This window comes from Phocoena sinus, chromosome 14 (genome assembly GCF_008692025.1).
Source record: "Phocoena sinus isolate mPhoSin1 chromosome 14, mPhoSin1.pri, whole genome shotgun sequence".
NCBI lineage: Eukaryota > Metazoa > Chordata > Mammalia > Artiodactyla > Phocoenidae > Phocoena > Phocoena sinus.
The window spans coordinates 43,192,576-43,203,169 of record NC_045776.1 but is presented as its reverse complement, the minus strand read 5'-3'; the positions used below and the strand labels follow the sequence as shown (position 1 = coordinate 43,203,169).

Here is a 10,594-nt window from a genome sequence, read left to right as displayed (position 1 = left end):
ATCGAATCAAAACATAAAATTAGTCTGAACGAACTCCCACAAAATGACTGCCTAATACGTGAGAAGACTTCCTTTTAAACAAGCATAGCAATATCTTCTAAACAAGCCAGATAAAATTAAAACCAGAGTAATCCAAGGATAACTAAAAGCCAACAAATCCCTAGATCTTAAAAGGTATAGACACTACAAGTGTTTCTTACATCACTAACCTCCTCCACATGAAGATGTGCTCCCCGTTGTTTTCCTAATGAAATGTTACTGAAACTTCTTTTAAATTATCATTTTTTTCAAATTAGAATACACATACCAAGAAAAGAGGATTTTAGTGCAATCTTTCAGGAAAACAAAACAAACATTATATCCAGGAGCACAAAACCTGGGAGTTCATAGTCAGCCACTTAAGCCTTGGAATATTTTCTTTAAAAAAAAAAAATGATGGTAAGGAAAAGATGAGTAAAAGGTTAAAAGTTCTATATACTGCATATAATTCACTTGAGGAAAAAAGGGTCAGGATTTAAGAGGCATCAGTTAAATAACCTTGAAGCCCATTTTGCCCTAGAACTATCGGGATGTTTTCAGGGAGCGTCAGACGCTTATGTTTCCTGTGTGTGTATAAGAGATGAGCGGAAACAAAAATAACCTCCCTCCCAGGAACGGTGGAAGACATCAGCCGCAAAGTAGGTCATAGCCCCAGGCTACACCGCCCACTGATGTGCGCTACCCACCGTAAATGGAATCAAATGACAGGCTTTCTTGGGATCAAATGATGGCGTTTCACTGCCCATTCCACTAATACATTCCTATAGTGAACTGCTCCTGAATGAATCCTATAAACCCCTGAGTCCTCTTTAAGTTTTAGTGAAAAGAAATAAAACCTTTTCACAGAAGGAGAAAGGAGTTTCCAACACTCATACTAAGACTGATTTTGGTAGCAATGATTTTCATTCGAAATGTAATTGCTGTGTATTCAATAGTAGCACTGTTGGGGGCTGAAAGATATACTTGTTTTCTTTGGTTTGGTTTGCTTTTTCTCCGACATTGATAGTGATTTCTCACTTTTACTATAGCCCTTCTGTCGAGATGTTGGCGATCAGATTGCTGTGAGAAACAGAATTAAAGAGAGATGCTTACAGTCTCATGAGTGAGAGAACATTGCCTATTCTCCATCTATCCTCCACACGAGAGCCAAGGTGATCATCTTACTAACAAACCTAACCACATTTTCTCCCCGCTTAAATCTTTAAGTGATTTTCCATCTGAAAGATAAAGGTCCCTCATGATCTGATGTCTCCCTACCCTTGGGCCTACTGCCACATTTCAAAAGGCACCCTTTGCAACAGCCCCATAACAAACTACTCGTGGTCTCCAGAATTAAGGATAACTTGCTAGCTGACACTTCTTTGCCTTTATATCGTTATTCCCTCTGCCTAAAGTGTCCTTCCTTCTACCTCCTACTTAGCTTCTGGGAGCCTTTCCTAAATCCTCAATCTAAACGAGGACCCCTTCTCCCCACCACACTCTATACACACCACAGCATGGCCTGTGGCACACTTGACTGTATCCACAGTTCACTTTGTTTAGTTTTGTGAAGACACAGTTCACTTCTCATGTAACTATGTATCCCCAAGGTCTCAGCACTTGCTTAGGTCTTCATCTGCTGAAGAATGTTGATGGCTCCTGTATTACCCGTGGGTTGTGGTTGCGAAAGAAAAAATACAAGCTGATGCAAGCAAATCTCGGGGGGAAAGGAAAGGAAAGGAAAAGAAAGGAAGGAAAGGAAAGGAAAGGAAGAAAAGGAAAGGAAGGAAAGGAAAGGAAAGGAAAGGAAAGGAAGAAAAGGAAAGGAAAGGAAAGAAAGGAAAGGAAAGGAAGGAAAGGAAAGGAAAGGAAAAGAAAGGAAAGGAAGGAAAGGAAGGAAAGGAAAGGAAGGAAAGGAAAGGAAAGGAAAGGAAGAAAAGGAAAGGAAGGAAAGGAAAGGAAAGGAAAGGAAGGAAAGGAAAGGAAAGGAAAGGAAAAGAAAGGAAGGAAAGGAAAGGAAGGAAAGGAAAGGAAAGGAAGAAAAGGAAAGGAAGGAAAGGAAGGAAAGGAAAGGAAGAAAAGGAAAGGAAGGAAAGAAAGGAAAGAAAGGAAAGGAAAGGAAGGAAAGGAAAGGAAAGGAAAAGAAAGGAAGGAAAGGAAAGGAAAGGAAGAAAAGGAAAGGAAGGAAAGGAAAGGAAAGGAAAAGAAAGGAAGGAAAGGAAAGGAAAGGAAGAAAAGGAAAGGAAGAAAAGGAAAGGAAGGAAAGGAAAGGAAAGGAAAAGAAAGGAAGGAAAGGAAAGGAAAGGAAGAAAAGGAAAGAAAGAAAAGGAAAGGAAGGAAAGGAAAGGAAAAGAAAGGAAGGAAAGGAAAGGAAGAAAAGGAAAGGAAAGGAAAGGAAGGAAAGGAAAGGAAGGAAAGGAAAGGAAGGAAAGGAAAGGAAGGAAAGGAAAGGAAAGGAAAGGAAGGAAAGGAAAGGAAAGGAAGGAAAGGGAAGGAAGGAAAGGGAAGGAAGGAAAGGAAAGGAAGGAAATGAAATGAAAGGAGGGAGGAAGGAAGAGAGAAGAAAGGGAGGGAGGGAGGGAGAGAGAAAGGAAGGAAGGAAGAAAGGAAGGAAGGAAGGAAGAAGGGGAGGCAGGGAGGGAGAGAGGGAGGGAAGGAAGGAAGAGAGAAGAAAGGGAGGGAGGGAGAGAGAAAGAAAGGAAGGAAGGAAGGAAGGAAGGAAGGAAGGAAGAAAGGAAGAAGGGGAGGCAAGGAGGGAGAGAGGGAGGGAAGGAAGGAAGAGAGAAGAAAGGGACGGAGGGAGAGAAAAAGAAAGGAAGGAAGGAAGGAAAGAAAGGAGGGAGGGAGGGAGGAAGGAAGGAAGAAGGGGAGGCAGGGAGGGAGGGTAGGAAGGGAGAGAGAAGAAAGGGAGGGAGGGAGAGAGAAAGAAAGAAAGAAAGGAAGGAAGGAAGGAAGGAAGGAAAAGAAAGAAAAGGGTGTCAGGCTTGACTAGATGCAGACTCACACATGTCAGCAGGAGCTGTCTGTCTCCTTCCTCTGATTGCATAGTCCTGTGTTGACTCTCTCTCTGTGGTGGAATGATGGCCAACAGCAGCTTCAGGTGTACAACCTGCTGGTTTGGCTGTTTCATCTGACATAGATTCTCTTTCCTAATAGTTCCAGAAAAGCCTTGGGGTTGCGACTCCCTGGCCTACCTTGTGTCACATATCCCACCTGAACCAGTGACTCTGGCAGTGAGAATGGAATGCACTGCTTGTCCATGCCTGATTATCAGACCCACCCTGAAAAGTAGATGGGAGGTGAGAGAGAGCATCGGCCTCATCCAGACCTCGAGGAGAGGGCAGTGATGTGCAGAGGTCAACACCACAGGTGCTGGAGCTTGGCACCTGGGTTCAAATCCATACTGACCAGCTATGTGAACTTGGGCAAGTTACTTAATCTCAATTTTGTAAGTGGGGCTCATAGGAAATGTCAACACCTATAATAACCCAGCTCTGTCTTTCTTGCAATGCAAGATATCAACAGCACACTTTCTCTCCTTCTAGACCACAAGTCAGAAATCATTTTACCCAGAATGTTCTTAATCAGAAAAGCACAATTACTTTGGAGCATTCTTGATGTTATTGGCAAGAGAGGAAAAAGAGAGAAAATATATATATATACCAGCTGTGACAGAGTTCCAGCTCAGTATCTCCACTGTCCATGGACTTTTCCCCATGCAAGACAGCAACTGAAGAAAATCCAAGCATGATGCCCTTGGATGACATTGTTCAAAGATTTAAGGAAATCTCTTTGTACCACTTTATAAGGGAGGAGGACATTTCCCTGGAGCCCCCTAGAAGACTTTCTCTTATTTCTCCTTGGCCACATACCTACCCCCGGTCAGTCACTGACAAAGAAAATGGAATCCCCCCATTAGCTGAGACCAGCCTCAGCACATGACACTCAGAGCAAATTTTGTGGCCATAACCAAAATGTACATGAATGAGCTGTGGCTGTGTTCCAAGAAGACTTAATTTATTGACATCGAAATTTGAATTTCATACAATTTTATGTGTATGATATGTTATTCTTATTTTGATTTTTTTCCCATTTAAAAATGTAAAAACCATTCTTAGTTCACAAAGAATGCAGGCTACAAAACAGGGATCGGGCTGGATTTGGCCCATGGGTTGTGGTTTGCCGGCCCCTGGCGTACGTGTAACCAGACCCAAGTAGGACCAAAAGGCACAGCGAACTGTCCGAACACAGCCAGTGGCTCAGGCTCCCGTGGGGCCTGCTGCTTTCCCTTCTCTCCTTCAATCTTCTCTGTGATGAGTTAACTGAAGGGAAGAAGATGTGGGCGGAGCTGCAGGGTGTGGTAGCTCCAGGAAGACGTGGATGGCTGCTGCGTTGCAACCCCACTGCTTCGAATTTGTGGATCTGGAAAAGACTTGACACAGCTCTGCGGTCCAGTGCTTCTCAGACTTCAGCCTGTGTAATCATCTCCTGTGGTGCCTGTTTAAAATGCAGATTCCAGGCCCTGCCCCTGAGTTCTAATTCAGTAGATCTGGGTAGGACCTACGGATGTGCTTTTTTTTTTTTCTGTTGTTTAGTTTTTATTTCATAACCATGAACTTAACTTTGCAATTCAGCTTAACTTGGAGGGGGATAAGGAAAATATGGAACCCAAAGAAGTGCAATGAGAGCACAAAGATTATAGGATATTTTGAGCAGACAGGGATGAAGGGGTGCTCTCTGGTGGTTAAGATAGAACACAAGTCAAATTTATTGTTAGATTTGTCCACAGTCAGCAATGGTGATCTTCTTGTTGGTCTTGCCATTCCTGGACCCAAAGCGCTCCATGGCTTCCATAATATCCATGCCCTCTTTCGCCTTGCCAAAGACCACATGCTTGCCATCCAATCACTCAGTCTTGGCAGTGCAGATGAAAAACTGGGAACCATTTTGTGTTGGGGCCAGCATTTGCCATGGACAAGAAGCCAGGACCCGTATGCTTCAGGAGGAAATTCTCATCATCAAATTTCCCCCCATAGATGGACTTGCCACCAGTGCCATTATGGTGTGTGAAGTCACCACCCTGGCACATAAATCCCGGAATTATTCTGTGAAAGCAGGAACCAAAGCCTTTCTCCCCAGTGCTCAGAGCACGAAAGTTTTCTGCTGTCTTTGGAACTTTGTCTGCAAACAGCTCGAAGGAGACGTGGCCCAAGGGCTCGCCGTCGACGGCAATGTCAAAGAACACGGTAGGGTTGACCGTGGATGGGCAGCGCGGGAGGTTCTGGGGTGGCGGCGTCTGCAAAAAAGCCTGGATGTGCTTTTTTTTTTTTCCAGCTTTATTGAAGTATAACTGGCAATTAAATTGTAAGATATAATTTGATATATGTATGTACTGTAAAATGATACCCCTGTGAAGTTAAACATCCATCACCTCACATATTTACCTGTGTGTGTGTGTGTGTGTGTGTGTGTGTGTGGTGAAAATATTTAAGTTCTACTTTCATAGCAAATTTCAATTATACGACACAGTGTTACCTACTATAGTCACTGGATATGCATTTTTAATAAGCCTGTGACTCTGATGGGGACCCTATCAGTCAGAAAGTTAGTGGCAGAGCTGGGACTAGAATCCTGAGTGATCTTTCAATTAGCACACTGTCTGCTAATTGAAAAGGTTAAATGTGAATATAGGCAAAAGAGGCACTGATTTTGATTCTGAATGAAACTCCACGACTGAGCTCTACACGGGGCAAACCCAATGGTCAAATGCAGATACCACCTTCCCCGCCCTATAGGTTTTTGTATCTTACACAACAAAGCCCAATTTTAGTATGAATCATATGTGTTTCTAACATCTCTTCCTCTGATCAGCATATGAGTATCTTAAAAACAGGAACTGCGACTCATTCACCTTTGCAACTCCCAGTGGGAGGGCCTGTCACATAATAGGCTCCCAATAATATTTACTTGGCATAGATTTGCATCAAAGTTTCCTTTCTAAAATTATTTCAAAACAGAGAAAAATTTAGAGAGCTAACTTTGCATGGTATTTTTAATCAATATTGCATGACAGTGTAATTACAGAAAACAATGTAATAATATCTTGCCAAAACTGAGCAATGTGTATAATCAAAGCAACTAAACTATGCAAAATAGAGTAGGTAGAGTTAACCAGCATGGCCTCAGCTTGGTAATTATTTAATTAGAAACATGTTTTTAATGAATTCCAATGCTAAATAAAGTCACCAATGATGCAATGTTTTATTTGAAGCACTAACACTCTCTTTCAAGCCAGAATTCCGGATCCTCTTTCCTTACAATTTTCAATATTTACATTTTTAATGGAATCCCTATTTGGGAAACTGACAACATAGTGAACATGAAAGGGTAAACCTCTGAGATGCTACTCCAGAAGAATCGGTCAATGGCATTACAGGGACACACCCAGGACCTGTGTAAAGGGAAACTCTATTTATAAGGGAGACCCCGACAGAAGTGACTCTTCCCCACAAAGAATATAATTAGACTTGGAAACAGAACAAAGAGGTAGCACAGACATGAGGGGACTGTGACCTTGAGCAACCACTCCTTGAGCAGCTATAGAAGCAGATAACCAGAATTTTGAAAAGTATATTAGAGAGAAGCAAAGACTTCTTGGTAAAACTGAGATAAAGATTCAATTCCTAAAGTACTGATAAATGTTGATATTTGCAGATGTCAAGGCTTAAGAATTGTCTGCAAATACAAATCCACAATCTCTTCTTTGAAAACAGCTGTGTTTCAAGATTCAGAATGTTTCAGATTTTGAAAAGGCATACAGTGAAAACCCAACAAATGTAAAACGCTCCCAGCAGGAACTGTAGCAATGTCTCATAATCAAACACATTAAAACTTCTGCCACAGGGGTTCCCTGGTGGCTCAGCGGTTAAGAATCCGCCTGCCAATAAAGCAGATAGAATCCTGGTCCTGTTCATTAAGGCAGGATGGTAAACGGTACAGTGCTGGAGCTGGTTCATATTGGCCCACAAGGGCTCACTGTCAAATTTTCAGGCATTTTTTTTTTGGCCGTGCCACACAGCTTGTGGGATTTTAGTTCCCCGACCAGGGATTGAACCCAGGCTCTCTGCAGTGAGCGCTCGGAGCTCTAATCACTGGATCACCAGGGAATTCCCAAAATTTGCAGGAATTTGGACAACTGATGGTTGAAACTCAGCCAGCCATTATTTAAAAATTAAATTATGTAAACTTAAATTTATTTTATTAAAATCAAATATAATAAATACTCAAAACTCAAAAAAAAACTCCGCCTGCCAATGCAGGGGACACGGGTTGGAGCCCTGGTCCAGGAAGATCCCACGAGCTTATTTGCGCTCTAGAGCCCATGAGCCACAACTGCTCAAGCCCACGTGCCTAGAGCCCGTGCTCCGCAACAAGAGAAGCCACCACAATGAGAAGCCTGCACACCGCAAGGAAGAGTAGCCCTCACTCGCCACAACTAGAGAAAGCCTGCGCATAGCAACGAAGACCCAGTGCAGCCAAAAAAATAAAACTTCTGCCACAAAGTATATTGCTAACCACACTAAGTGCTAAGGAGCTTGCATAGCCTTCCATCTGTTCAATCATGGTTGTGCAGTCAAATTAGGTCAGGATAGGGCAGTTTTGCCACCAAATGGATTTCATTCTCAGAGTGTTTTGGACTTTGAGTATAAAAAATTAATAAACAGACACCTCAATTAATATAGAGTTGGGAGGTCAGAAGAGGGCGCTCTCTTGCCCTACAATGAAAGCAGAGCCCAACAGGAGAAGAAAGGCGTCCTCTTCTGGCCTGGCAAGAGCTCAGCTGTTAAGAGGTTGTCACAACTCAGACAACGAAAAGCCACTATACTTTGAAATCTCGATTCCTCCAATGGAATTTTTGTTTACGGTAGCCCTCCCAACTTCCTTTGCCCCTCTTTAAAAGAGTTGTCCTCTCCTTGATGTAGGGGACTTGCACATGGCTTGCCATGATTGCAGACCCCAAATTGCCATTCTTCATTGAGCCCAAATATATCCATTTTTGCTAGAGAAATAACTGGTAGTCTATTTGTTTTAGGTCAGCATTTTGGTGGCCTGTACAGGGACCAGAGAAGACCCCCAATGACTCCAAGACTGCTGAGCAGACAGGTGCAGTGCTCACATTGAACCTGTTTTTGCTCATTGCTTTTCTGGCCGACTCCGGGATTTGAGGGTAATTCTTTCTCCAGGATCCCAACTTTGGCCTTCTCTGCTTTTTGAAGCTCTCAGGTCTTAGTCAGGATCTATTTAAAGTTTCATCCTTTCTGGTTAAGGCCTTGTTCTGTATGCAAGTACTCGTTTGGCACTTTGGCATGATTGTGAAATGATACTGCATTGGAACTGGCTACACTTCAGCCCATACCATCAGGAACAGAGACTGTTTCATGTGAGCTGTGCCGGTTCTGTCTTCAACCCAATTCTATCAGAAATAGGGGCTGTTCTATTGGAATTGCCCTGTTAAGATTTTAGTCTGGCTCCTTGGGGACCAGATTGTCCCTTAGAACTGGCTGGTATTAGGCCGTTTGAGCTATTTGAACAGTAAGTCTATTTGAAAATTATTCCCTTACTCTAGAGAAAAACCTCTGAAAGGTGGGATCCCAGTTATCTAAATATTCACATTTTGAATTCTCTACAGGGACCTCGGCCAATTTTATGTTTGAAAACCACCGTCCTTCCTTATGTGCCTTTCTAACTAAATGGACCGACCTAACTAAAGACAATTTAGAATGTCAGTGGCCATTATGGGGAACTTTTGAAATCCCCAAACTTACTTAACTCTAAAATTTCCAAAACTGAATGCAGCACCTAATTCAATTGGATTTTGAGGCTTCTAAATGTTCTTAGGAACCTTTGCCTCTCTAAAAAATAAGATTTCAAGATCAACTGAGGCAAACAAAGAAAGATAAAATGGCTTCTCAAGCCTCAGGCTCTTCTTCCCCAGCTTTTGTGTCTCAGTCTCTGACTCTAGCACCATCTTCTTCCTTCCCTTCTATGCCACCTACACCTCTCCACCCCACCGTCCTCCCCAATATGAATTTTCATGTAAAATTTCCCGTTTCCACTGAAACTCTCCCCACTCCCTTTTCCTCTGAATTTATCAGAATCTGTTCCTTTAAAATTAAGCCTTCCGAGGATCCAGAGGCTAAACCATTACTTTCTTATATTCCCTGGACTAAAGCTGAACTGTGAGCCATAGTCAAAGATTTAGGCAAAGTACCCAAGGATTCTCCAGATTTGCTGAGGGATTTAATAGAGTCATTCAAACTTACCAGCCTCATTTCTCTGACTTATATCAGCTAGTTCATACGTTTGTCAGTGAAGGTCAGGCCCAACATTGGATGAAAACAGCTCACTGGGAAAATCCTGAATGTCTCTAGAATTACAACTGGGAGACCAGCCCACTAACTCATACATGATCAGGCTTGAGCACTCGCTAGACGACTTCACTGAGCAATTTCCAGGGCTTTTCCAAAGCCTGTTGATTGGAACAAAATTCAGGCTAGAACACAAAAATCTGATGAACCTGTTCATGACTTTACAATTGACTTCAGATTGTTTTTAAAGAAAATTCAGGTCTTCCTTCAAATGTTGATTCCACCTGGGTAGCTTTTAACTCTGTTTATTAACAGGCTGAACTGGGACCTTTCCCTTCACTGGGAATGAATCTCTTCCCATCCTAATTGACACCAGAGCCACACTCTTGGTCCTCAACCCCACTACTATAAGGCAACCCCTGTTCAAATCGTGGGGATCTCTAACGAACCTTGAGAGGTTCCTGTCTCTGAACGTACTCCCTTTTGTTTAGGACCTTTGAGAGATACACACCCCTTTCTCCTTAGTTCCTCTGCCCCGTTTGTTAGGGCAAGACTTCCTAGAGAAGGATTATGCTGGAATTGCTTTCTCCCAAAAGGGGGCATCATTCTAGAACTTGGAGATAAGTCATCAAAGCAGCCAACCTGACTCTGACATATTTTATTTGTTCCATCTCTAACAGTCCTAGAGTAGATCTGGAAACACCGATCATTTGTCCCTATTGAATCAGCTACCGCCCTCTTTATGGGCAAAATCTCCAAATGATATTGGAAAAATTCACAGCACAATTCCCATCAAGATTCAAATAGATCCCTCAAAACCTCTTCCCAGATCCCCTGCACTTTCGGTCCGATCCGCGGCCACCCGCTCAGTCTCCGGAGCGCCCTTCAACCGTCCCCTGACCTGCTTCCGAGGGCCAGTGCAGCTCGAGCCCAACGACCATGCCCGCGGGCGTGTCCTGGACGTCCTATCTGAAAATGTTCGCCGCCAGCCTCCTGGCCACGTGCGCCGGCGCGGAGGTGGTGCACCGGTACTACAGGCCGGACCTGACAATATCTGAAATTCCACCAAAGCCTGGAGAACTCAAAACAGAGCTTTTGGGACTGAAAGAGAGACAACATGAACCTCAAAATTCATCTCTGCCAAGAACTCTGTGAATAATATTATGAGAATTAAATATGTATTTTTAGAATTTACTGAGTCAAACTAC

The 10,594-nt window shown here is 43.0% G+C and overlaps 1 pseudogene; it reads right to left on the bottom strand.

The window, feature by feature from the left end:
* Positions 1-4,791: 4,791 nt before the first annotated feature.
* LOC116764999 lies at positions 4,792-10,327 on the bottom strand (annotated as a pseudogene).
* Between the last annotated feature and the right edge of the window lie 267 nt (positions 10,328-10,594).